The sequence below is a fragment of the Sciurus carolinensis genome, chromosome 13, assembly GCF_902686445.1.
Source record: "Sciurus carolinensis chromosome 13, mSciCar1.2, whole genome shotgun sequence".
Classification (NCBI taxonomy): Eukaryota; Metazoa; Chordata; class Mammalia; order Rodentia; family Sciuridae; genus Sciurus; species Sciurus carolinensis.
Genome location: NC_062225.1, coordinates 17,401,091 through 17,425,137, shown reverse-complemented (window position 1 = coordinate 17,425,137; position 24,047 = coordinate 17,401,091). Strand labels below are relative to the sequence as shown.

General features: G+C 43.5%; 1 long non-coding RNA gene across 1 annotated transcript in view; it reads left to right on the top strand.

Annotated features, from left to right (window-relative positions):
* The window catches only part of LOC124963080 (uncharacterized), a 36,649-nt gene that overhangs the window by 2,188 nt on the left and 10,414 nt on the right, over positions 1-24,047 (top strand). The window contains exons 2-4 of the long non-coding RNA XR_007104650.1: positions 4,952-5,107; positions 6,080-6,262; positions 23,706-23,905. This is a non-coding gene — a long non-coding RNA (uncharacterized LOC124963080). The remainder of the gene's footprint in view (positions 1-4,951; positions 5,108-6,079; positions 6,263-23,705; positions 23,906-24,047) is intronic.

Genomic DNA, 24,047 nt, shown 5'->3' with positions numbered 1-24,047 from the left:
CCTCACTGCACATAGACTTATCGGTTGGTGATTCCTTTCTTTCAACACTTTATTTCAATTCCCTTGAGCACATGCTTGGAGAAGTCTGCTATAATTATTGTGTTCTTCCTAGGCTGCTTCACACCCCAGCTTCCTTAAAGATTTTTTGTTTTCTGCAATTCGAATATGATATACCTCAGTGTAGAGTTTTACATTATTTTTCTTTGTTTTTTTTAACAATGATCTGTGTGGTTTTCTCTGTACTTCTTGGATCTGTGATCTGGGGTGTGTCATTAATTTGGAAAATTCTTGTTCATTATTTCTTTACATGATTGCTTTCCTCTTCTCTTGTTTTTCCAGTTTGGGGTTCTTTGTTTTTTTTTTTTTTTTTTTTTTTTTTTCCGGTGCTGGGGATCGAACCCAGGGCCTTGTGCTTACAAGGTAAGCACTCTACCGTCTGAGCTATCTCCCCAGCCCCTAGTTTGGGGTTCTTATTCTTTTGGGAGTTATCCACAGCACTCAGATATTCTGTACTTCCTGTATCTCTCTCTCTGTCTCTTGACTTTTCAGTAGGAGTTTCTGTTTATCTGTCTTCAAGTTTCCTGATTCTTTTCTTGATTGCCCCATCTACTGATGAGGTATCAAGGGCAATCTTCGTTTTTGTTTATTTCAGTTTATTGTTTTTCATTTCTTAGAGTTTCCATCTCTCTGCTTTTATTTACTTAGTCTTCCATACTCTGTACCTTTTCTTTAGAGCCCTTCACCTATAAATCACACTTATTTTAAAAGTTCTCTCAAAGTACCAAGATCTGTCATATCTATATCTCATTCCTATGCATGCTTTATCTTTTAATAATCTGTTTTTTCTTTCCTACTAACATGTTTTATATATATAAATAATAAAAAACGTATTATGTATACGTATATATAAATAATAATGACTGAGGACATCATCTTCAGCGTGGGTTTTGCTACTCTGCTGGGACTTGGCTCTTTGCAGTTTACTGTAGCTGAAGATACCAGAGGCCTCACATTCCTCCATGTCCCTGGGTTAAAAACTTCCCAGTCTCCCTGCTCTTTGAGCTGTCATCTGCTCTCATTTATCCTGGAACTTTTGCTTTCGGCAAGGGGGAGGGTCCTAGAATCATCAGTAAATCTCAGTCATCAGTGGACCTGTGACCCTGACCTGTGACCTTCCCATGTGATTCCTAGTCACTTCCTCCCACCCCTCTGGGGATAGGAAAGCCAGAGGGGACACAGGAGCCAGAGAAGGCCTTTCCCCAGCTGGGGTGAGGCCCTGAGGATGCCGCATGGCCTTATTCTTCCCTTGTCCAGAGAGCTGGGCAGATGTCCCTGGGATCTTTCAGTGGGAACTGGTGGGGTTCTGGTGAGAACACCTGTGCTGCCTTGGGGTCCCTTCAGATCGCAGCACCAGGGCTTTCTTATTCTCTTTCAGTCAGGCCCCCACACAGTCAGAGTCACGGCTCAAGTGTCCTCCAGTTCATGACCTCAGCACTGGGGGAGCAGGTCCCAGCTGTGTCACTCGGATTACCTGTGCCGCTTTAGCTTTGGGGATTATGTTTTGACCCGTGACCTCAGTTCTTCGATGAGTCCAAGAAAAGCCTGTGATTTGCAGTCTGCTTGGCCTCTGCTGGTATTTATGGGAGGGGTGCTTCCCAAGCTCTTTGCATGCTGGAACTGAAGCTGGAAGTCCCCCTGTAGCTTTCTGATTGCTGCCCTGCCCACCTGCCCACCAGTGGAAGGGCCTGGGTTGACCCAGACCTCCTGACCTTTCCAGAAGCACGTGAAAGAAATCACCACTCTGCATCAGAACTCGGTACCCCTCTGTGGCTGTCCAGGTGCTGCACACCCTCCCCGTTCTCTTTTTTCCATGTCACTTAGAGTCCCCCAGGCTGCTGTTACAAAGTCTGCATGGGTTCTGTCAGAGATGTCTGAGAAGTGCCTCCTGGGATGGGCTCCTTTCTGGGCTTCTTCAGTGTCTCCATCAGTATCCCTATGTGTTTGCAAGACAAACATGGCGTTTCACCGGCCTTTTGAAAACAGAGCTTGAAACTCCCCTTCCCCAGCCTATTTCTTACCAAAGAGCCTCCTTGAGCTGCCTGTGGGTTCTGTATTAAGTGTCAGCTCTCCATCTAGCCTTCCTGCCCCCCATTCACCTGACATCCAGTAACATAACCAGAAGGGGACAGGGGACTTGCCAAAGGAATAATTGCTATAAAAACCCACGTGTCCTTCCTTCCTTCTGCTGGGGAAAGTCATCACATGACTTTCACGTGATGGGGGTATAACTGCTAGGCATCTGGGCACATGGAGCACAGGGTGAGGAGGGTGTCTCTTGAGCGTGGAGGTTGGCAACAAGAGAGGGTTGATCTACAAGTAAATATATCAAGGGTGGTGGAGGCTGGGCTTCTCTGTTGCAGAACAGAGCTGTGAAAATGTAAAGAAGAAAGAATGAACACAGTGGGTTGCAGGAGGCATCAGTGTGAATGCAGTTTTTCTATATGTAGACTATGTATACATACACATAATCGATGTCATTGCATTAGAAATGTGTATGCCTGTGGGCTGGGGATATAGCTCAGTTGTGTTGCAAGCACAAGGCCCTTGGTTAAAATCCCCAGCACCACAAAAAAAAAAAAGAAAAGAAAGAAAGAAATGTGTATGCCTATGTGTAAATACATGAGTCATACATACACACACAGACCTAGCTCTTTCCACACATGCCCTGGGGGTATCCTGTTTGCAATGAGCTCCCAGATACCAGCTCTTTATTTTTATTTTGTAGCAGGGATTGAACCTATGGTCATATACCCACTGATCCACATCTCCAGCTCTTTTTATTTTTTTATTTTGAGCCACTGTTGTGCTAAGTTGCATGGGGCCTCGCTAAGTTACTGAGGCTGGCATTGAACTCACAATCCTCTAGCCTCAGCCTCCTGAGCCCCTGGAATGACAGGTGGCTGTTGTGTAGGTGTCCTCATGATAGGAAATAGAATTCCTGGTGAAAATGTCCATTTTCAGGGCTGGAGCAGGGAAAGTACAAGACAATGTTGGAATATTTTATTGTGCCAGAAAATATGAAAAACCATGAGTACATGTCCAGAGGACACAGAACCCAACTTGAAGGGATTCCTACCTGCCAAACCTGGGACAATTAGAGCATCCAAGTAAATAATAGTAATGAATTATACCCACTGAATAAAAGCAGGAAAGATGAGACCATGCTGATAAAATTGAATAAAATGAAACTTTGAGGAATGGGAAATTTACATAACTTCATGGTTTCTGTGTATTGAGACTTTTCAGTTACAAGGGAAAAAGGAATAACTTTATGGTGCAGAGGCCCAGTAGCCACTAACTTTTTGAGAGACTGAGTGAACATCACCAGGAGTGGAACAAGTTGAAATTGTGTCCACTTGAGAGGATGTGACGAATAGTCTCTTCTGTGAGTCTGACCAGAGGCTTAAATCTGAATCTAATCAGCATCAGACAAGCCAAAACTGGGATTTGCTGCTGAAGAACTGGCCAGTAATCTTTGAAACTGTCAAGCTCAAGGATGTCAAAGGTGTGTTGAGAGTTGTGACAGTTCAAGGCAGTGGGTGATTCTGAACAGGTCCAATGGTAGAGTCATAAGACAGGCAGTTCTCAACTCCTGTGGGCTGGGTTAGAGTCTTTGATTCTACAGTGGTAGAAAAGCAATCTGTGTTCAGTAGAAACCGTACAGTTTTTATTTTTAATAATTTTTTAGGTGTTAATAGAACTTTATTTTTTATTTTTATGAATGCTGAGATTGGAATCCAGTGCCTTCCACATGCCAGGCAAGCACTCTGCCACTGAGCCCCAGCCCCAGGCCCGGTACATGCAGTTTTGAATTTGAATCTTTTCCTGGGGATGTGCCCTGGTCCTCTCTGATGTGGGGCAGCTGCAGAGAGCTGCAGGCCCCAGCCAGCCTGTGATCATGAGGGCCATCCAGTGACAGAGTGTGCCCTGTGGCCAAGGCAGGAGGAACCCCTGGATGCATCCCATGCATTTCCGAGTCGCAGTGTGTTCCCCTTAGGACGGGTTTGTGAGGCACTTGGAAACTCCCGGGATCTGAGGAACAAAGGGTAGGAATGTCTCAGTGTTAACTTTCTGAATTTGTAGGGTGCGCTGTTCTGTCGGTACACGTCCCTGCTGGTGTGAAACATGTTGCACACTCTGGGGTGATGGGGTGGCAGGACAGTGACATACTCCTTAATGATTCAACTTCTTTTAACATTGGGGTTCTTAAACAAAAATAAACTCCCTTGGGGCCTAGTAGTGAAGGAACGTGGGCAAAGGAAGGTGGAGGGCTTCAGCTCCTTCAGGGAGGAAGGATTGGGTTTGCTCACCTGCCATTGGTTCAGGATGCCATTCATCACAGCAGAATGCCAGTCATTCACCTGCTCCCTGTGCCTTCTGTCCTGCGGGGTCTTGGATGTGTTGTCATATTTCTCAGGGTACCTTTCTGGAGTAGAAAGGGATTATTCTTCCATGTGAGATGTGGATATGATGAGGATCCTAACAGGCAACACTTACCTGGTGCTTGAAGGGCCTGGAAATAGTCTAGGTACTTTGAATGATGATTTAATTTCCATAATTACCCTTGGAGGCATATCGTGGTTGCTTTATCTTCCAAAGAGACCAGGGCACAGAGAAATCGGGTGACTTGCCTAAGGCCACACAGCTTGAAAGCGGTGGAGCTGGGGTTCCACTTGGGCAGTCTGACTCCAACAGCAGGTGCTGGGGAAATGGGTGTGAGGAAGCTAGAGCTCTGGGCCCCATGGAGCTCTCACTGTGCGGGGTGTTGGAGCTGTGCCTAGGCTCTCACCAGTGACCATGCTGCCTCTGCATGGTGGGTGTGGCAGCTGCACACTGTGGGTCTGCCCATCCTTGAGCTCACAGGTGTGTTTGCTTCTCTTTTGCCTTTCAGGTGATCCAGTGGGTGCTCTGAAGGCAGTGCTGGATTCCAACACCAATGTCTCTCCCTTTGGAATTCTGCTTCAAGTTCCCAGCTCACAGGTGTACTCTCCTATAGCATGTGGAGAATTCCTGGATGGATCCGATGTTCACTGGGCCATAGCCACTGGTGAGTCTTGTTCCCGTTGGAATGTTCCAGACCCTGAGGTCTGAGCATGCAGAGCATCTGCTTGTTGGTAAGCCTGCAGGCAACTCCCGGAGAGCCTCACCTGCTTTCAGGAGCTCTGGCTCTCCTCCACATGTCTGTCTCTTTCTTAGTGATCAGAAGCACACTGAGCTGTGAGCGTGAGTGAGCCAGGCTTCTGAGGGGTGTGTTTCAGTGCACTAACATGTCTTTGGGTATGAAGTGGCCGTTTCCTTTACGGTCTTGGTGTCTGATTAACAGGGTTTTCCCAGGTGTGTGCATGTGTGGTAATAGCCGGGGACAAAGTGCAAGAGCTGTGTCCGACTTGGGCAGTCTCCACCCCATGTTGCACGTCTGTACCAAGAGACTGCACCCCTGGGCTGCAAGGTTCTGGGGAAGTTTAGAAATCCCCTCCTCCTACTCCAACGGTCCTGTTCCTTACAGGCATTAGCTGGTAGCTAGTCATGTTCCTGGAATTGTCACAGCCCAAGAAACCCCTTCTATTATAAATAAACCTAAAACCATGTCTTTATTTTGCCTACACTTGTAAGAAGTGTTCATCTTCCGGAGAGTAATAAATAGGGAAAAAAAATTATCTGTAATCCTTTATCCAGTTTATAATGTTTGCCCATCTGTATAGAGTTAAAAAAGGTTTTATTGATTTATTTATTAATTTATTAGGTACCATAAACTTCCAATATCACCTCCTATGTATAACAAACTTTCCCCTGGAAAAATACCGAGCATAGGAAGGAGAGATTTTTCATTTTCATCCCCCATCCAGTCCTAACCATTGTTCACCTCTCCCTGTTTCTTTTCCAGTCTGTTTATTTTTTTTTCATTCATGTTCCATTTTAACTGTTCCATTTTACCCAAGATTCATTGTGACATATTCATAAGTGCACATAATGTAATGTGGTCAATTTCATTTCCCATTACCTCCCTGTTTTTAATTAGGACAAATCATCTTATTTTTATCTAAAGTGATGGAAAAAATATGAATGCTCAATATAAACAAATCAACATTGAAAAGTAGAAAGAAGAAAATATCCAGCCGTGTTGGTGGGACATATGTGTAATCCCAATGGCTTGGGAGGCTGAGACAGGAGGATCCCGAGTTCAGTGCCAGCCCCAGCAAAGGTAAGGTGTTAAGCAACCTGGTGAGACCCTGTCTCTTAATAAAATATAAATTAGAGCTGGGGATGCGGCTAAGTGATTGAGCGCCCCTGAGTTGAATCCCTGGGACCCCACCCCTGCCCACTCCAAATAAAAGAAAATATCTGTTGCCACAAATCCTAACCATCCAAAGTAGCCTCAAGGGTAGTTACAAAGACGGGTATAAATGCTTTTATATAATGTAACTTGTCTACCAGTTCGGGTTTATAATAAAAGTATTAGGTTTAGTTAATTTTCAATAAATGGAAAGAAATGGAAGTAAAACAAAATTAAACTTCAAATAAATGTTTAAAAGAAGAAAGATTCTTTTTCTAAAAAGTTCAGGTGAGGTCAAGGGAAGAGATTTTTGAAAACATTATAAGGTTGACATTGTGGTAGTTGAGAAACAGTGCTTTAGGTTTGACTGTGTTCTTGGACATCCCCATTCTACAGTACCTGGGTACAGCATTCTTATTCTCCTGCTTCGCCAGCCTCTCACCTTACAAAATTATTTTACATTGTAATTCTCATTCTGTCCTGTAATTATGTTTTCTGTTACTGTCTCAGCTCTGCATTTACATGTCTTTCATGCTTCTACTCGGGTATTGCTCTCCCAATGCAGAACCTTTTATTTTGGTTCATCTCCTAACTGGCTGGATTCCTGTGTCTTTTTTTTTTTTTCTCTTAGTGGTCTCACGAGTGTCCTATTCTCTGAATGTTTTCACCTGCGCCAATGTCTGCCCCTTGCTTTTGGACTTTAGTGATGCCTTGGCTGGGCGTGGTCGTGGTGGGCTACGCTCTAGAGCTCAGTGGCTTTTGCTCTGGGGTCTTCCAGGATGTGAGGCAGCTACATGGGGATCATCAGGCTGCTCTCATGGCCCTCCCCCACCCCTCCAACTTGTGGTGATGTGTTTTGACTGCATAAGCCACCTGTGTCACTGCCCTTTGGTACCTTGATCAGAATCTATTACAGCTACAAGCATGTGTTAACATTTTCTGTGACTGTGCTGTGGCATGCTGCAGATTGACTTCTTTAATCATTTTCTTATGGGAAATTTCTTATGTCTTTCTGCATGTGTATTATATTTTACATTCTATTTGTTGGATTCTCCATTTAAAGACATTTTATTTTGGCTAGCTATTCTTTGTCTTTGCTTTTCATCTGTACTATCCATTCTGTACATAAATTTATTGAATTAATAATACAGCTTTCAACATTATTTTCTGTTCCTCAGTATTAGTTACTAGTTTTGTCAGATTGTTTTGACCCTTAGTTCATTGCTCTATACCTTTACTTCCTTTTTTATCTTTTATTTTCTCATTTCATTTGTGAGTTCTTGTTTGGTTGCATTTATGTTCTTAGTTGATTGCTTTAGAGCACAAAGCATTTGTGAGAATTTCCTTTTCTTCTTGGAGTATTGACTTCCTTCTAGGTTGTGTCTCATCTTCAAGACATTTTGTTCTCATGATTCTGTTCTCTTGGTGTTCATTGTATGCTTCCTGTGCTGCTTCTCCTCCTCTCGGCATTGTTATTTCAGACGTTACAGAAGCAGGAATGTGGTGGGACTTTTTAACTTGGGGGCAGAGCAGAGGGGACTGGTCTACTGCTGGTGTAGGAATGGGGTATGGTAAGGAAGTGGGATGCTCTCCTTGTGTTTTTCCCGGGCCCACTCTTACGTAAGCAAAAGAGTTGATCTTGCTCTGGATTTGGAGCTCTTGATACAAATATTTGAATTTTTGTCTCCTTGCTAGTTTGGCTTCTAGGGAGTTGACCGGGTGGGGAGTTAGTGCTATTTCGGCTGTGTTCCTAAATCCACCCCTTCAAATCTACAGCCATGCAATGTAGTTCTTAACAGCTGCATAGCAGTCAGTCCTGTGTCTGTAGGTCAATTGACTCATCTGGTCCTTTAGTAGATACTTAATTGGTTCTGATTTTTCAGTACTTTCAAAACAACCAAGCGTCTGTTCACATCAAATTTCCAGGACACTTGCCATCCCCAAAGACGATTCATTTGAAAGGTTTTATGCCTGCTGAGCACCAGACACTTGCTTGGTGTTGGGGGTTCGACCTTCTTCCTCTCTCCAGCATTACAGGGTCGTGAAATAACACGACCATGTTGAAAAGGGCTGGGGAATCCAGAGAACACAGGACTGAAGACAGAGCACAGAATGAGTTGTGACTGTGTGGAAGGGCTGTGCACCTGTTGCCAAAGGGACGGAAAGCGACTTGACAGATTGCCTGCTGAGAAGTTTGCTCCAGCTTCCCCAGTGGTCCTGCCCCAGGGACAGTAGTTCTGGGCAGGTTTAGTCCCCAGAATCTTTCTTCTGAGCCAGGCTCTGCTTCCTGCAGTTTTCACTTGGCTAGATTTTGGCCTTGGGCTGACCGAGCCAGGCTTCCTAGTGGCTTGCTTTCTACCATCATTGTGCCCTGAGTAATGAATTGTTCTTTTTAGAGTTTTCTGGCTTTGAGAATGGGAGTCATGGGTGCATTCTTTTCTGGGGCTTGTGGTGTTGACTGAGATGCTTTGGCTTGTGCAGGCATTACTTGGATTACTTGGGCGTCTTGCATGTCCTTGACTCGCCCTCATTCTTCATTGTGTGCTGAGTTTTTTGTTGTTGTTGTTGGTTGATATTTTTATTTACTTAAAGGAAATAAAAATGAAGCAGCAAGGGCATATGTTGGAACTTCACTCATTCACTCATTGATCAGTGACATAAGCACTTTGTTCACTCAAATAATAATTTTTGAATATTGGAAGAATATTTCCTCAATTTTCTACACAACTCTTAACTTTAATCCATTACAATATTACAGAAATTTTTAACTTTAATCCGTATTGTTAATATTTTCGGGGGGGGTAAGAGAAGAATGGAGGAACTTTGGATTATGTAGAGGGAAATGAGGGGAGGAGAGGAATGGGGGCAGGGAAAGGAAAGATGGTGGATTGAGACAGACTTCATTACCCTGTGTACACGTACAATTACGTGAATGGTGTGAATCTACATTGTGCACAACCATAGAAATGAAATGATGTACCCCATGTGTGTACAATGATTCAAAATGTAGTCTGTAAAAATAAAAATAAATAAATTTTTTAAAAAATAAAAATAATAAATACAATTTTTAAATTAAAAAATATTTATTTTTTTCATGACTCTCTTAAGTCTAGACCAGTGGTCAGCAAATTTCTCTTGTAAAGGGCTAGAGAAAAGATAGAATAGGCTTAGTGGGCCAAATAAGGTCTCTGTTACATATTCTCTGTGTGTGTGTGTGTTGCATTTTGTTTTGATTTTACAATAATCTTTTGAAGATGCAAAACACGAAACCATCCTTAGCTTCTGAGCCATAAAAATTCAGCCTTGGACCAGATTTGGCTCATAGAACTATAGCTCGCTGATACTCAATATAGATAGTTCATGAAATAATAAATCAAATAGTGATTTGTACCATTTGCTGGTTTCTGTGTTGTAAATATTCCCCCATGGCCAATTTTAAGACCCTGTGTAATGCCCCTGAACACTAACTGAGAAGGGAGTGTGGTAGCACACAGCGTATGCTGTTTCCACCTTGCAGACACCATGGATGTCAGTCACATCAAAGGCACAAATAATAGTAAAGTGCAGTAACATAAGGAACAATGAGTTTTGAGTATTTACTGTCTGCTTTTATACAATTTTATTTAACTCCATATTTATATAATTTAACTTTCAGTGATGACTGTGTTGACAAAATTTCTGAAATTTTAATGACATAGGGGTAGCTACAGCATGTATCCATGTATCCCATGTGAGGGTGGATATGGGCATGCTCTGCCTTCCTCCACCTCCATTTGTGCTGCTTCTAAAATCTGCACTATCCCACCACATAGTCTTAGAGGTGACATCATATGTGAATTTTGTACTCTGAACTTTGTGATCAGTCTGAGACCTTACTGATTCTTGATTCAATGTTTAAAAAAAAAATTTTAATCTACTAAGGAAAGTTTTTTTTTTTTTAAATAAAAATCTAAGGTAAAGGAAAAAAAATGACTTCTGCGTGACCTGGGATTTGAGGATTTTTTATGCTTCCAGTACCTCTATTAGTGCACACTGTTTAGACTATCTCATCCCAAAGCTGTAGAAATCAAGACTGGGATATACTGTGGTAGAGCTCTTGCCTAACATCCTCAAGGCCCTGGGTTTGATCTCCAGCACTACAAAATCAAACAAACAGAACCCCAAACTACAAAAACCAGTCAAAGAAGTTTTATTTGCAGCTACCCCTGGTTAAGTGTCCAGAGAAGTACAGGAGAGTTGGAACTCCATGAATCTCACTGGAGACCTTAGGTTCCTGCAGCTGGGTTTCTGGAAGACTGGTGTTCATTTAGCAAAAATTTCATGCCAGGCATGGAAATAGAGAACTATTAGTATAGTAAGAATAATAAAAATAATAACACCTTTCATTTAGAAATCCAAGGGGATCAAGAAAAAGAATAATTTTAAGTAAGAACCATAATATAATAATTATTGGGAGGGAGATTAAGAAGCAAAATAGTTCAGTCTAGAGCAGACCCTCCTTTGTGGTCTTTTGTGACCTTTTTTTCAAAAGTCTGAACTCTTAGACATCTCTGATCCCTGACTGTATCTGTGTGTAGCTCTCACAGGACAAGCCAAGCCAAGACAGTATGTAATAGATGTAAATAGGATCAATTCATTTTTGTGGATGGCAGAATTTGGCAATCAATAAGTACATATTGCCTTCCAATTTCAACTTTGCTTTTAATCTCCTAGAAGTGGTAGGTGCAAGAAGGTTTTCCTATGTCAAAAAAAAAGCCTTTGGCCCTTCATTTAAATCATTGTTTTTCTAGAGAAATTTAATTTGGGAGAAAAAATGTTTTTCTAATTAACTGGATGGCTGTGTGCTATGCAAACAATAAAGATTCTTGTTTGAAAGTAACGCATGCCCCTGCTCCTAGGACTACGAAGGGAATTTAAAATAAAAAATGCAAGTAGCTCCAGCCTCGTATTTTGCCAGAGCTAAACAGAATTCCCAGCTCCAGAGTTTTCACGTCAGTTCCTAATTTAAAACCCACAAGTGTTGAGTGGGTTCATGTTGCAGTGAGACACCTCTTCTCATCTCTAGAATTGACTGCATTTGATCTCTGTCTGGTTTTCTGGGCACGTCCTTCCTTTCCTCTCTCTTCCTCTTGTGCTATGCTTGGCACACAACTTCCCAGAGAGAGCATGCCAAGTTGCCTTCTTAAAATTCCCAGTTCCTCTCAAAGGGAGTCCTGCTAACTCTGTGTTCCTCCTTATTCTTTTGTCTCCATATGGCTTTGTGCTGAAAGGAGTCCACTACCCAAGTACCTACAATGGGCTAAGCTCTGTGGAAAATTCAAAGGATTTTGGACAGTTCTTGCTATACAGAAATGTAAAACCTTTCGTCCCATGACATCGCCCAGCAGGCCCTCAGCAGCCTCAGCGGCAGCGCCCCCAACATCCTACAGGTGCACGACATGAAGACGCCAGCGGGGGCCCTGCTAGGACCCCCAGAGCAGGGCGCAAAGCCTCGACCCCGACCACTCGTGCGTCGAGTTCCTCCACGACCTGTTACTCACCAGCCTGTGTGCTGAGCTTTGAGAAGGGATTCCATGCCCAGGAATTTGGGTCTCCAATAAAGTACAAATAAAAAGTGTATGAAGGGCCCTGGGTGGAAGCAGCACAAGGGTAAGAACGGAAAGAGCGGCCTATGAGGATGATCCCTGTGTTTACTAGGCTCCTGTGTGGCAGAACAGGGAAGCATAAGAGGGTCTTTAAGAGTAGTTATTTTTTAAAGTAGATGGAAGAGAGAGTTAAAGTATTTCATGGGTGAACTGTGTTATTTGGCAAAAGATCTGTGGATAACAGGTTGGTAGGGAGACAAGTTGTTATTACTATTTTAATTTCACATGGATCAGAGTCTCTCCAGGCTTCTTAAAAGTGCCTCTTTTAAAAATGCTCTTGTGAGCATTGAGTGAGTGGCTGGGGTTGTAGACAGAGGAGCACGCCCCGTCCTTCAGGCTGGAGCTCAGACACGCGTTGTGCTGACTCCCTGCTGGCGCTCAGGTCACTTTTTTCTTTCCTGCCTCCCTCATGGAAATAAAAGTGTTCCAGTGTTTCTCTGGCTGCTATCCCTCCTGTGCCCAGGACAGCATTGGGCATGTAGTCAGTGCCCAGTAAAGCATGGTGGGTAGATAGCGGGGAAGCATGCAAAGAAGGTGACCGAGGCCCCTTGTTGAAGATTTGTAAGGCAAAGGAAAGTGACGTCTCCAGATGGCCCCCTGACTTTGCGTGGTCAGACTTCATGAATTTTTGACTTCTCGGTCATGTGGAAGCATAGTCGTACAAACCTTGGACTTTTCACTTCGGCATAGTATGCAATAAATTACGTGAGCTCTTCAACACTTTATAATACATAGGCTTTGTATTGGATGGTTTTGCCCAACTGCAGGGTAATGGATGTGTTCTGAAGGTGTTGATGGGAGGTTAGGCTAAACTGTGATACTTGGTGGATTAGGTATTAAATACACTTTTTATTGATAGTAATCTCAATCTTACGATGAGTTTATTAGGATGCAACCCGGTTGTCAGTTGAGGAGCATGTGTAGTTACAATTAAGATTTCTTGGGTCCTTTGTGAAAAGGCAGGGCACAGGCCTGCTCATGAACATTGAGCAGTCAGACAACTTCAAGATAGAGGTTGTTTTTTTCTTTAAACAAAAATTTTTCTTATCAACTGTACATAAGAAAATTGACTATCCTAATTATTTTTAGTTAGTTGCATGAAGTACTTTCACAATGACATGTAGGCATCACCACCATCCATCGCCAGGACACTTCTCAGGTTCCCCAGCTGAATCTCTGCACCCATTAAAGTCTCTGCTCCCCTCTCCCCTGGCAGCTGCCATTGCACTTCCTGCCTCTGCATTTGGCGAGGAACCTCATATGGCGGACTCATACTGCCTTATCCTGTGACTGGATTAGTTCACTTGGCACAGTCTTCAAGTTTCATCCATGTTGCTGTATGTGTCAGAATTTCCTTCCATGTTAAGACTGGACGAGACTCCATTGTACATCTGCCTGCATTTTAGAATCACATATAATGGTTGTCCCATGAGTAGAGTTCAGGACACTGTACAAGGAAGCAGGAGGGCCGAATACCAGGCCACTCAGGTTGGGGCTGGGGGGAGAAGAAGGTGGAGAGGAACAGGAGTGATGAGAGGACCCGAACCCTGCTGAATTGACCCTAAGCCGTGATAAGTTCTCTGGGGGCCCTGGGAGGACAATGAGGCTTTGCTGCTGGTTCTCTGTGCCTGGTGGTCTTGGTTAGTTGTGGTCCTATTCTGCTTTTGAGAAATCCAGGCCATGGCAGGCTGAACCTCAGCTCTTCTTACAAGTTCCCATGTGAGACATAGCTGGTTCTCTATTGCTGTGTTGTTAAAACACACACTGTATTTTTCACCATGACCCGGAGCACTAAGCCCCTTGTTGTTTCTGCCTGTTTTCCAGGAAGCAGAAATAACATTGGCAGGAACTGCAGGAGTTTGAGTTATCCACTTAGAATTATGCCAAGAATTGATTTGCTCATGTGATAATTTGATTCCTGTTGCTGTAGATTGAAGGCTTAGGTAGACTATCTTTTCTGATTCCCAAAAAGAGGACTTAAAGGCACAGCCGGGAGAGCAGTTCTCCCTGAAACATGACTGAAGGAGCAGAGGCTCTGAGAAACTCTCCAGACCTTTTGTAAATATAATAACACTGTTTTGCTTTATAATTCTTAAATGCACACAATTCATACCCATATCCTCCACCTTTCTTTCCCCAAGGTCCTTGATACTTTCTTCTGTTTTTTGCCTTTTTCATCTACCAGTGTATCCATGAAATCATCCCTCACCAGAGTGGAGAGAAGGTGTTTGTCTTTCTCTCACTCTGTAGGATGTACCATGGTTTATATAGACCTGTGTTTGGATTGTTTTCCACCTTTGTCATGAGAAATAATGACCAGTAAATATTTTTGTACCTCAGTCATTGTGTACTTTTTTGTTGAAGACTCTTGGAAGTGGGATTGTAGGGTCTAGGGTAAATGAGCATGACATATTGTTCAATATTGTTAAATTTCTTCTCCTTCACTGGGGTTGTACCATTTAGAAAAAATCCCAACAGCAACATATGAGAAAGTAGCTTTCTCACCAAATTGTCAGAAAATAAATTGTTAAACTTTCTGGTTTTTGCCAGGCATGGTGGCGCACACCTATAATCCCAGTGGCTTGGGAGGCTGAGGCAGGAGATTGAGAGTCCAGAGCCCACCTCAGCAATTTAGCAAGGTGCTAAGTAACTGGGTGAGACCCTGTCTCTAAACAAAATACAAACTAGGGCCGGGGCTGGACTCAGTGGTCATGTGCCCCTGAGTTCAATCTCTGGTACCAAAAACAACAACAAAAAAAACTCTCGTTTTTGCCAACTTGATAGGTAAGATGCTGCTTTGGCAATGTTCCCTCCCCCCCCCTTTTTTGTTCTTTTTAGAGATACATGACAATAGAGTGTATTTTGACATATTATACATACATGGAGTATAATTTCCCATTCTGTGGTTGTACATGATATGAAGTCTCACTGGTCTTGTATCCATATATGAACATAGGAAGGTTCTGTCCAATTCATTACTGTCTTTCCCATTCCCATCTGCCCTCTATTCCCCGTTCCCCTTTGACTAATCCACTGAACTTCTATTCTTCCCCCCCACACACACACACCCCATGTATTGGCAAGGTTTTAATTCAGTCCTTTTAAAATTTTTTCATGTATAAAGGTTATTTTGAGAAATTCTTTGTTCCTGTTAATTGCCTGGTGTTTTAGTTGGGTGGTTTTTTCTGTGCCCCTCAATTTCTAGGTACTGTGTTAGGAATATTAGCCATTTATCTGAGATAGAAGATTAAAAATGCTTTTCCAGCTTATTTTAATTTGGGTGTGTTTTATCATGCACCTTTTTTTTTTCCTTCTTAATGTCGGATTTATAACTCATTTGTTTCACAGTTTTTGATTTTCAGCAATGATTAGGAAGATTTTCCCATCCCACATTATAGGAATTCACCTGTATTTCCTTCAAGTACTTGTGAGTTTTTTTTTTTTTTTTGGGTGCTGGGGATCGAACCCAGGGCCTTGTGCTTACAAGGCAAGCACTCTACCGACTGAGCTATCTCCCCAGCCCCTCCTTCAAGTACTTGTGAGTTGATTGTTTTTTTTGAAGCTGTTGCTTGATATATTCTGGCCTGTGTTTCTGATGAGAAATTCTCTCCTTTTTTCCTACAGACCTGTGTTGTGCTGATGTTCTGATTATCAGAGTTTTATTCCACGTTTATTCCACATTCATTGTGATGTTCAGTGTGATTTTCTTTTTTCCATGCTTTTTCTGCTTGGGTCTTATTGAGATCCTTGGAATTGTGTTTCTTGTTTTCATCATACTTGAAAATAGCCAGCGTACTTCAAATATGTAATTGTTTCTGTTCTCTGTCCCTGCCTATTTTTTTCCGGGAACTGCAGTTTCATGTATTATAGTCTGCTGCTTACTCCTCAGTGCATCTGGTCGTTTTGAGTTGCTATTAATCCTTTTCTATTTTTCCTTTTAAAGTTTCTGTCAGGTTCCTTAATCTTTTAACTACCATTTCTAGTCTGCTTTTAATCCCACAAAGTAAGTTCTCATTTCAGATAGTGTAGTTTTCAACTTTCAGGGTTTGATTTGCATGTGTCTATCAGTCTCTGCCCATAACCTGGAGAAAAATACATTTACTTATATGTATATATTCACTAATAAATTACTAGCAAATAATTCACAATTCAGTAGCTACCCTCACAAGGAGGAATGCATCCTAGGTCCCATTCAATGTTATTTTTTTTTACACTATTTTCAGTGGGACTACTTCATGGAATTTTGCAAAACGCTGCTGTAGTGTCGGTTCACAGCTATGGTGTGTGACATATGGAATGACTTTTTTAGTCCTTTGAGGTCACAAACATGCAGTTGGCTTGCCTTGATTAATGGTATTTGGGAAGCCCATCCTAAGACTTCCCTGCAGAGGAAATGATAGTTTGGAAAGTTTCCCTGCCATTTTGCATTTGTGTAGGAAATCAACGTAGAGTGGAAGAGTTTGATTATGTTGATGTCTTTGCTGGCAGAGGCGCACACCGAGGCTTATATTCAGGAGCAGGGTAGGTCGTAATAAAATCTCCCTGTAGCTCAACCATGATAGAGTTTATGTATTTATTTTCTCTTTCAAGGTGTGGGTTTGGTTTTGGTTTGGGATTGTCTTTCCTTATCATAAGCTCCTCTGCAATAGATAGAAAAATTATTTAAAAGTCTGGTTTTCTGATATCTTTTGTCTGAGGTCTTGATTCCATGGTGACATGTTGCATTAGAGCTTGGATATAATTTTATTTATGTTATCAAATGTTATCAGTTGACGCCACACACAGCTGTTAATAGTTAACTACATTGGCCCTTGTGAGCTGATGTAGCAGGATAATGAAAACTTATTGTGTCTCCCCGAAAGATGTGGTCAGGAAGGTGGCCTTGCAGGGGACTCTGAGCTCCCTCCAAGTGCAAACAGAGCGGCTCTTTTATGTCCAGCCACGGCGCATACTGACCTAAGTGAAAGCTACTGAAAAATTCAAAGGTAGCTTATCTTATGGGAGGACCCGAGGGCGTTGCAAGTTGCCAAGCATGAGATCATTCCTGGGCTTGCTCTTTGTTTGCTATATGACCTTGGAAAAGTGAGCCTCCCCTTTCCTCCTCCAGTCTTCATTACAAATCAATGAGATCATTCCTGGAGAGACTAGAGCCACAGAGGCAAGACCTCTCCCCTCTGCTCTTCCCCATTCCTCCAACTTTTGAAAATTTTGATAAATGAGGAGTACATGAAAACAAGCAAGATTCGAGACTGGTAAAGCTTTTCCCTTTTTAGTTTCTTCTTCCCTTGTTTGTTCAGGATCCTGACTAGCTGGCTTTAGTGTGAGAGGTAGTAAAGGGTAAAGACAGAAGAAGGTCTCATAATACGGGGGGGTGGAGCCCTGACCACCCCCAGGTTCCTGTGTGCTTCAGTGGAACCCCACTTTGTGAGTGACAAGCTGTCCTCATGATTCCAAGACGCCATTGCTGACCCACCAGGTTTAGGGGTGCTCTTGTGACCTGCCCCTACCCAGCTCTCACCTAGGGTGCTGAGCAGGAAGGGAGACTGCAGCCAGAGGCAGGTACAGCAGATGTCCAGCTGAGCCAGGCAAGCATGCAAACAAGTCTTGGTGCCTGAAGAGTCAAGGGCTCATTTCAGGTCAGATAGGAAAAGGTTCGGAGCCTCAGGAGAGTCACACTGTGGAGGCTGGAATTCCTTGGTGTGATTTTGTTTTAAAATGAGCTTTCCCAATCCTAAAACACTGGGAGCAGGATGGGCCAAGGCTTTCAGGATGCTAGAGGAGCCCCCAAGAGCGAGGGAACTGAAAACAAGAAGATCCTGACCACTCACCCAACAGGTAGCTCCTTCTAAGTTTCAAGTGGGTTGCCGCTTAGGCTTCTGGATCCTGAAAGAGCAAGACAGGAGGTGAGAAGGTCTCTGGTCACGTCCTCTTATTGCCTTACCTGGGAATAGAGATGTGGATGGAGAGAGGCATGGGACAGCCTCTCAGTGCTGCAGACTGGTTTTGGTGATGACCCAAGGATGTCACCTTAGACCATCCTGTGCCTCAGCGTTGGGAGATCACAAGGGAACGAAGTTCTGTTGTCTTGAGCTTTTCTTTTTCCTTACGAGGTACTTCTGGGTACTTGTTTTAATTCCATTCCAAGTGCCCACTCAGAAGAGCAGTCCTAATACAGACATTCTTCATTCTCACAGACCCCAATTTGCAAGTTCAGAGTGAGCCCTCTGGGCCCTTTCCTTGCAAGGTACAGGTTGCACATCCCTTATTCAAAATTCTGGGGACCAGAAGAGTTTTGGATTCTCTAGGATGATGAGATATTTGCATGTACATAATACCATGCTGCCCAACTGAAACATGAAATTCATATGTTTCATACGCACCTTGTCCAGATAGCTGGAAGGTACTTTTTTTTATATAGTATTTTCAGTCTTGTACATGAAGTAGTTTGTGTCCTTTGAACCAGAAATCAGGTATGGGGTTTTCCACCTGTGACATGATGTTGGAGCTACAAAGTTGCAGACTTCGGAGCATTTCAGAATTTGGATTTCCAAATTGGGTTGCTCAACCTGTGTTACATGATATTCACATGAATCTGTAGTGTAGGAGAGGAAGGTTGCAGGTGGGATAGAGTGGGAAAGGAAGTTCAGTTTTCAAAACACACTTCTGGCATTTGGATATTGTGACTCTAGTGGCCCTTGTGTCTTACAGTGGCTCAGTTATTCTGTACTATTGTCTGGTAGTCTTTAATTTTTCTGAGTTTAGAATATACCCCATTTTCCATTTGGAAATCCAGCTGACCCAGACTGCCTGGTCCACACATGCCTTTTCTTGTCCAGGATTGTGCTTGCTTTACTGAGCACTTCACTGAGCATCTGCTATGTGCGGAACACTGCACTGGGAGCTGGGCACATGTGCCCCTATGCTGGAGTAGCCATCATGCAATAGTGATGACTAGGAACCTGATGAATAATGAAGAAAGCAGTTCACTTCACTGGTGCTCAGGTATATTTGAAAAGTAATTTATGATTAGATTATTTTAACGTGAGTGCCCAGGTTTCATTTGTAAAAAGACTTACACAGTGAGGATTTGGTAACACCCCCGAGAAAACAGCCTCATCTTAAGAAACATTGGCTCTCATAAGACAGTCCTATCAAACACAAATGAAAATGTTAATAAAAAGAAAAGGACAGGTAATGACAGACTGTCACCCTTGAGAAATGGACCACAGCCTTTATTCTAGACTCTTCTGTCACCACCGCAGATCACAAAGGTCCCTTCTTGGTGGTGGTGGTTGGCAAAAGAGTTACAGTGTCAGATTGTGCCCTCTTCTGTCTCCCGCACTCCCCAGGAGTTTAGGAGTACTTCCGACCTCTGGAAGCTTGGCCAGGGTCCTCCCTTCCATCTTCAACAAGTACAGAATGTACGGTGGTGGTGCACGGCATTAGTCTTCTCCAAATCCTGCAGTTGACTTTATACTGACCTTTTTGAACCTAAAGAAGACATTTGTTCGTGTTTTAAAGAGACTCTTAGGTCCTAGTTGGGTCATTCTTCGGGGCTGTTGTGAGTTCCCACATGAGAGTCAGTCACTGAGTCCTTGTATCTCTTGTGTTGGTTCGCTTTTCATCGCTGTCACAAACACCTGAGATGACTGACTTAGGGAAGGTTGGTTTGGCTCCCAGTTCTGGAGGCTCCGGTCCATGACTGGTCGGCCCCCTTGCTCATGAGCCTGTGATGGGACAGCACATCTTGGCAGCAGCTTATGGCAGAGGAAAAGTGTTCACCTCATGGTGAGCCAGGGAGCAGAGAGGAAGGGGCTGGGGTCCCAGTGTGGGCTTCAAGGGCACGCCCCCAGTGACCCAAGGACCTCCCGTCAGACCCCACCTTGTGCAGTTCCATCACCTCCCAATACACTAACTGGGAATCAGGCCTTTAACACATGGACCTTGGGGAGGCATTGAAGATCCAAACTGTAGCATCAGTGTAGGGAGGATTTGGAAAATAATTGTGAATTAAAATTCTCAAAACCTTAGAAGTGAGCTGATTCAGCCAAAGCTTCATGGTTAGTAAGTGACTGAGAGACTTGTCCTTGAGTTTTGCAACCTTGTGATGGTTAATCAATCCCTGCTCATATTTTTTTTCTTCTAACTGTGGCTATTTCTGGTTTTCTCTACCTACTAGACACTACCACTTTGATCACCCTTGACTGGCAACTGCCATTGTGCTGTCTCTGGAATCACCTGAATCCCTCCCTTAATTAGACCACACTCAATGTTTTACCCTGGGCTTATTTCACTTAATAGAATGTTCTCAGGGCTCATCTCTTTCATAGCGTGTGTCAGAATGTCCTTCCTTTTCAGGGTTGAATCATAATCCATCGTATGTACATACCCTACTGTGTTTATCCACTCGTCTGTCCATGCACACTTACTTTACTTTCACCTCTGGCTATTGTGAACAATGCTGTCTAATTTCTCTGACACTAATTTCCAAGATGCTCAATTTACCACAAGGGAGCCAGATGCTACAGATCTTCCACCTTCCTCTTTTCTTCTCACTTTGCCCCAAACCAAAAATGCCACATCTGAAGTGGAGCTGGCCAGGATATCACCTGAAATCCTGATTTCACACTAATTTCTCTGACACCTGCTTTCGATTCTATTGAGTATTTTTACCCAGAAGTGGAATAGCCAAATCATATAATTCTATGTTTAATTTTTTAAAATCAGCTTGAGTCTTTTACATTAAAATTGTTTATGTCTTTTAACATTCCTGTATTTTGTTCTTTTTTCAATTGACGTTTCTTAAAAATATCCAAGGAGATGAGTAAACCATAGCTATAATGCCTTTGCTCATGAGGCAGTTTAGTACTACAGTATCTGAAACTCTTGTTTTATAATCCAATTTTGGAGCAGTTTTTATTTAGATTTTTTGAATTAGGGATGCTCAACTGCTAAAGTTTACATAGATCTTGTAAAATCTGAAAAACTCTGAAATTTGTAACTCTTCTGGTCCCAAGCATTTTGAATAAGGCTGACTCAACCTGCAGTGAATTCATTCAAAGCCATGAGGTCTAGTGTTCAGTGCTAATACAAAGAAAGTCATTTTGCATACAACAGATCTCTTCCTCCTTAACACATGCACTTTTTTCTGACTGCTGGTGGGGGTGCATCTTTCTAAGTGGTGGTCCGCAAACAGCAGCGTGTTTGGGGTTTTCATGTATTCAGAATGATTTCAGGTCCCTTCCAACTGTGTGCATGTAGTTCAAACTGGTCATGTTTGGCCACAAAAGGCACAAAAAGAAAACAAAATGAAATGCTCTTGGAGGGTTTCTTTTTTCTTTTGTCCCAAATTGGTTAAATTCCAATGAACTCCACATGGTGTTGGGTCACCTGTGATATGTGACAGTTGATTTGGAAGAAGGATGGTGCTTGTCTCCTCCTTAGGAAAGAGACTCTTGGGGCTCCGATCATTTTTTTTGTTTCCTGGTCCCAAGTGCTCATGTGCCTCTTGACTGCAGGACCCCCAGTATGGCCCCGTCTTTGGGTCATGTGTTTTTAAAAAAGACAACCCAGTGTTGTCAGAGCCAGGCTGTTGTGTTTTTCCCCAGTGTTACTGAGCTAGTTGGTATCCAAGTCCTTGTACTCCAGCTGAAAAAGATCTGTAAAGGCACAGTTAGCAGCCCTGAGGGAATGAATTTGTGGTGCATGCATAATTAGAGGGCTCATTAAACTGCCAGCTGAAGGTTTGATCCTCTCCCTGTGCATAGTCTCAGGCACAGGAGACCAGCTAGTGTGTGCTGGTGGCCCTGTGGGCATCAGGATTTCAGGTGATATCCTGGCCAGCTCCACTTCAGATGTGGCATTTTTGGTTTGGGGCAAAGTGAGGAGAAAAGAGGAAGGTGGAAGATCTATAGCATCTGGCTCCCTTGTGGTAAATTGAGCATCTTGGAAGAAAAGGCATACCTATATTCCAGAAGGTTCTGCATAGGTCCTGGGGGGTTACACCTATTAACTTCAGCTTCACCAACAAGCCTGCAGTGTGTTGCTTCACGTTCTGTCAGCACATTTCTTTCCTCCTCCTTACAGGCTCATCCAGGGGTGTGTGCTAATTCAGGGTGGTTGGTGGCATCTGCTGCTGCTGTTTCAGCTGAAACTCTCTGGCCGTGACTGCTTTGCCCTGTGCACACAGGAACTCTGCAGGCACTGGGCTTCTGGGCAGGTCTCTGTCCTGGGGTGCTTATGCCTGGCTCAGACCCGTCAGCTCCCATCTTCTCAGTGTTGGGGCCTGACCTTGTCTGTAAGGGGAAGCAGAGACATTGAGTATGGCAAGGTCTAGGAGGCAAGTCGTGGCTAGCTGACTTGGTTTCTGATGGTGTTTAGAAAAAGGAAGTGATATGTTTAGCATCAAAACTGCCATCTGTCTGGAACCCTAAAGGGGATTGTCACTCCTGTCTTCACGAAGAGCTGGTTTCTCACCAGGTCACTGTTTGACTTGAGTTGTGCTAGTAATTGAAACATGTCTCACACACTTCAAAGTGAAATTGGACGCCTTTCCAAGAGGAAGGGAAGAACGTAGGCCTTTAAACCCTTCTGGGACTTTCGTTCTTGTAATTTGAGGTTTCTGGTCTCTGGTTACCAAATGTGCCCAGAGGGAGCATGGACACTGGGTGTGGAGCATACCCAGCTGCTCTGAGGCACCGAGAAGCCTCAGCTGGTGGCAAAGGTAGCAGGTGAACTGAGAGGACACTGTTGTTCTGAGTTGGCCTCAGACATGTGAACACCATATGATAATTTCAGGACTTGGGTCCAAAATAGATTGAAGTCCTCCTACCCTTAGAGCCCAGGGCGAGCTGCTGGGATTTGTGCTAATTACTATCTTTGTGTGCCTGGGCCTCCACCCTCTCCTGAGGGGGTGGGAAATGTCCCTCTAGGGAGGAAGATGTGGATTTTACATATGACCTACATATTTTCAAGTTCCTTTTTTTTTTTTTTTTTTTTTTTGCGGTGCTGGGGATCGAACCCAGGGCCTTGTGCATGCAAGGCAAGCACTCTGCCGACTGAGCTATCTCCCCAGCCCATGACCTACATATTTAAAAAATTTATTTTGGTAACATGCATACCATAAAATTTACCTTGTAACCATTTTGTTATTTCCAGAAACCCAGAGTGCTGGGGACTCGAACCTGGGCCTCCAGCATGAGAGGCTGGCACTCTAGGAGATGTGCTATATGGCCTGCACTCTTGTAACCATTTTGTAAGTGGAATCTTACAGCATTGTCCTTTTGTGACTTGTTTATTCCACTGCACAATGTCCTTAATGTTCATCCACCTCTTATCTGTTAGAACTCCCTTCCTTTTGAAGGCTGAATAATAATAGTCCATGGTAGCCTAAACCACAGTTCACTTTATCTATTCATCTGTCCATGGAAGCTTCAGTTACTTCTACCTTTTGGGGATTGTGATTGATGCTCCCTTGCACACTTTTCAACCTTTACACCAGGTTCTTATTGCCATTATTCTATCTTAGATTAACTTCTGAGCATGTACGTGGAGGCCTGCCTTTCTTCTTTTTTTGCAGTCCTTACTGTGATTCCAATCTTTTTATTAGTGCCTTGCAATTATACATAACAGTGGGATTCATTGTTCCGTATTGGAACATGCACAGAACGTAATTGGTCAGTTCCGTTCTCCAGCACCTCCCCTTCACGTGTCGTCTTTTGCATCAGATAGTGAGCATGGAGAAGATGGAGGACACCAGTCTGCTGCCCAGCCCCATCCTCATCAGCATCAGGAGCAAGATGTCCTTCCAGTTCATCAAGCTCAAGGATAGAGAGACCTTGGTGGAGACCCTGCTTGAGAGACTGAAGCAGGTCCACGCCAACCATTCTGTGCACTATGACCGACCTCAACCAATGACAAGGACATGGTAGGAGCCTGCAGCAGGGTGGCTTTCTGTGACGTGACAGTCCCCCTCTCACCACCTCTGTGTCAGTGGCTCCAGAGGGCATGTGTAGGAAGGTGACCCCCTTAGGTGTGAGCACACAATGTGCTAGAGATGATTGGGCCTC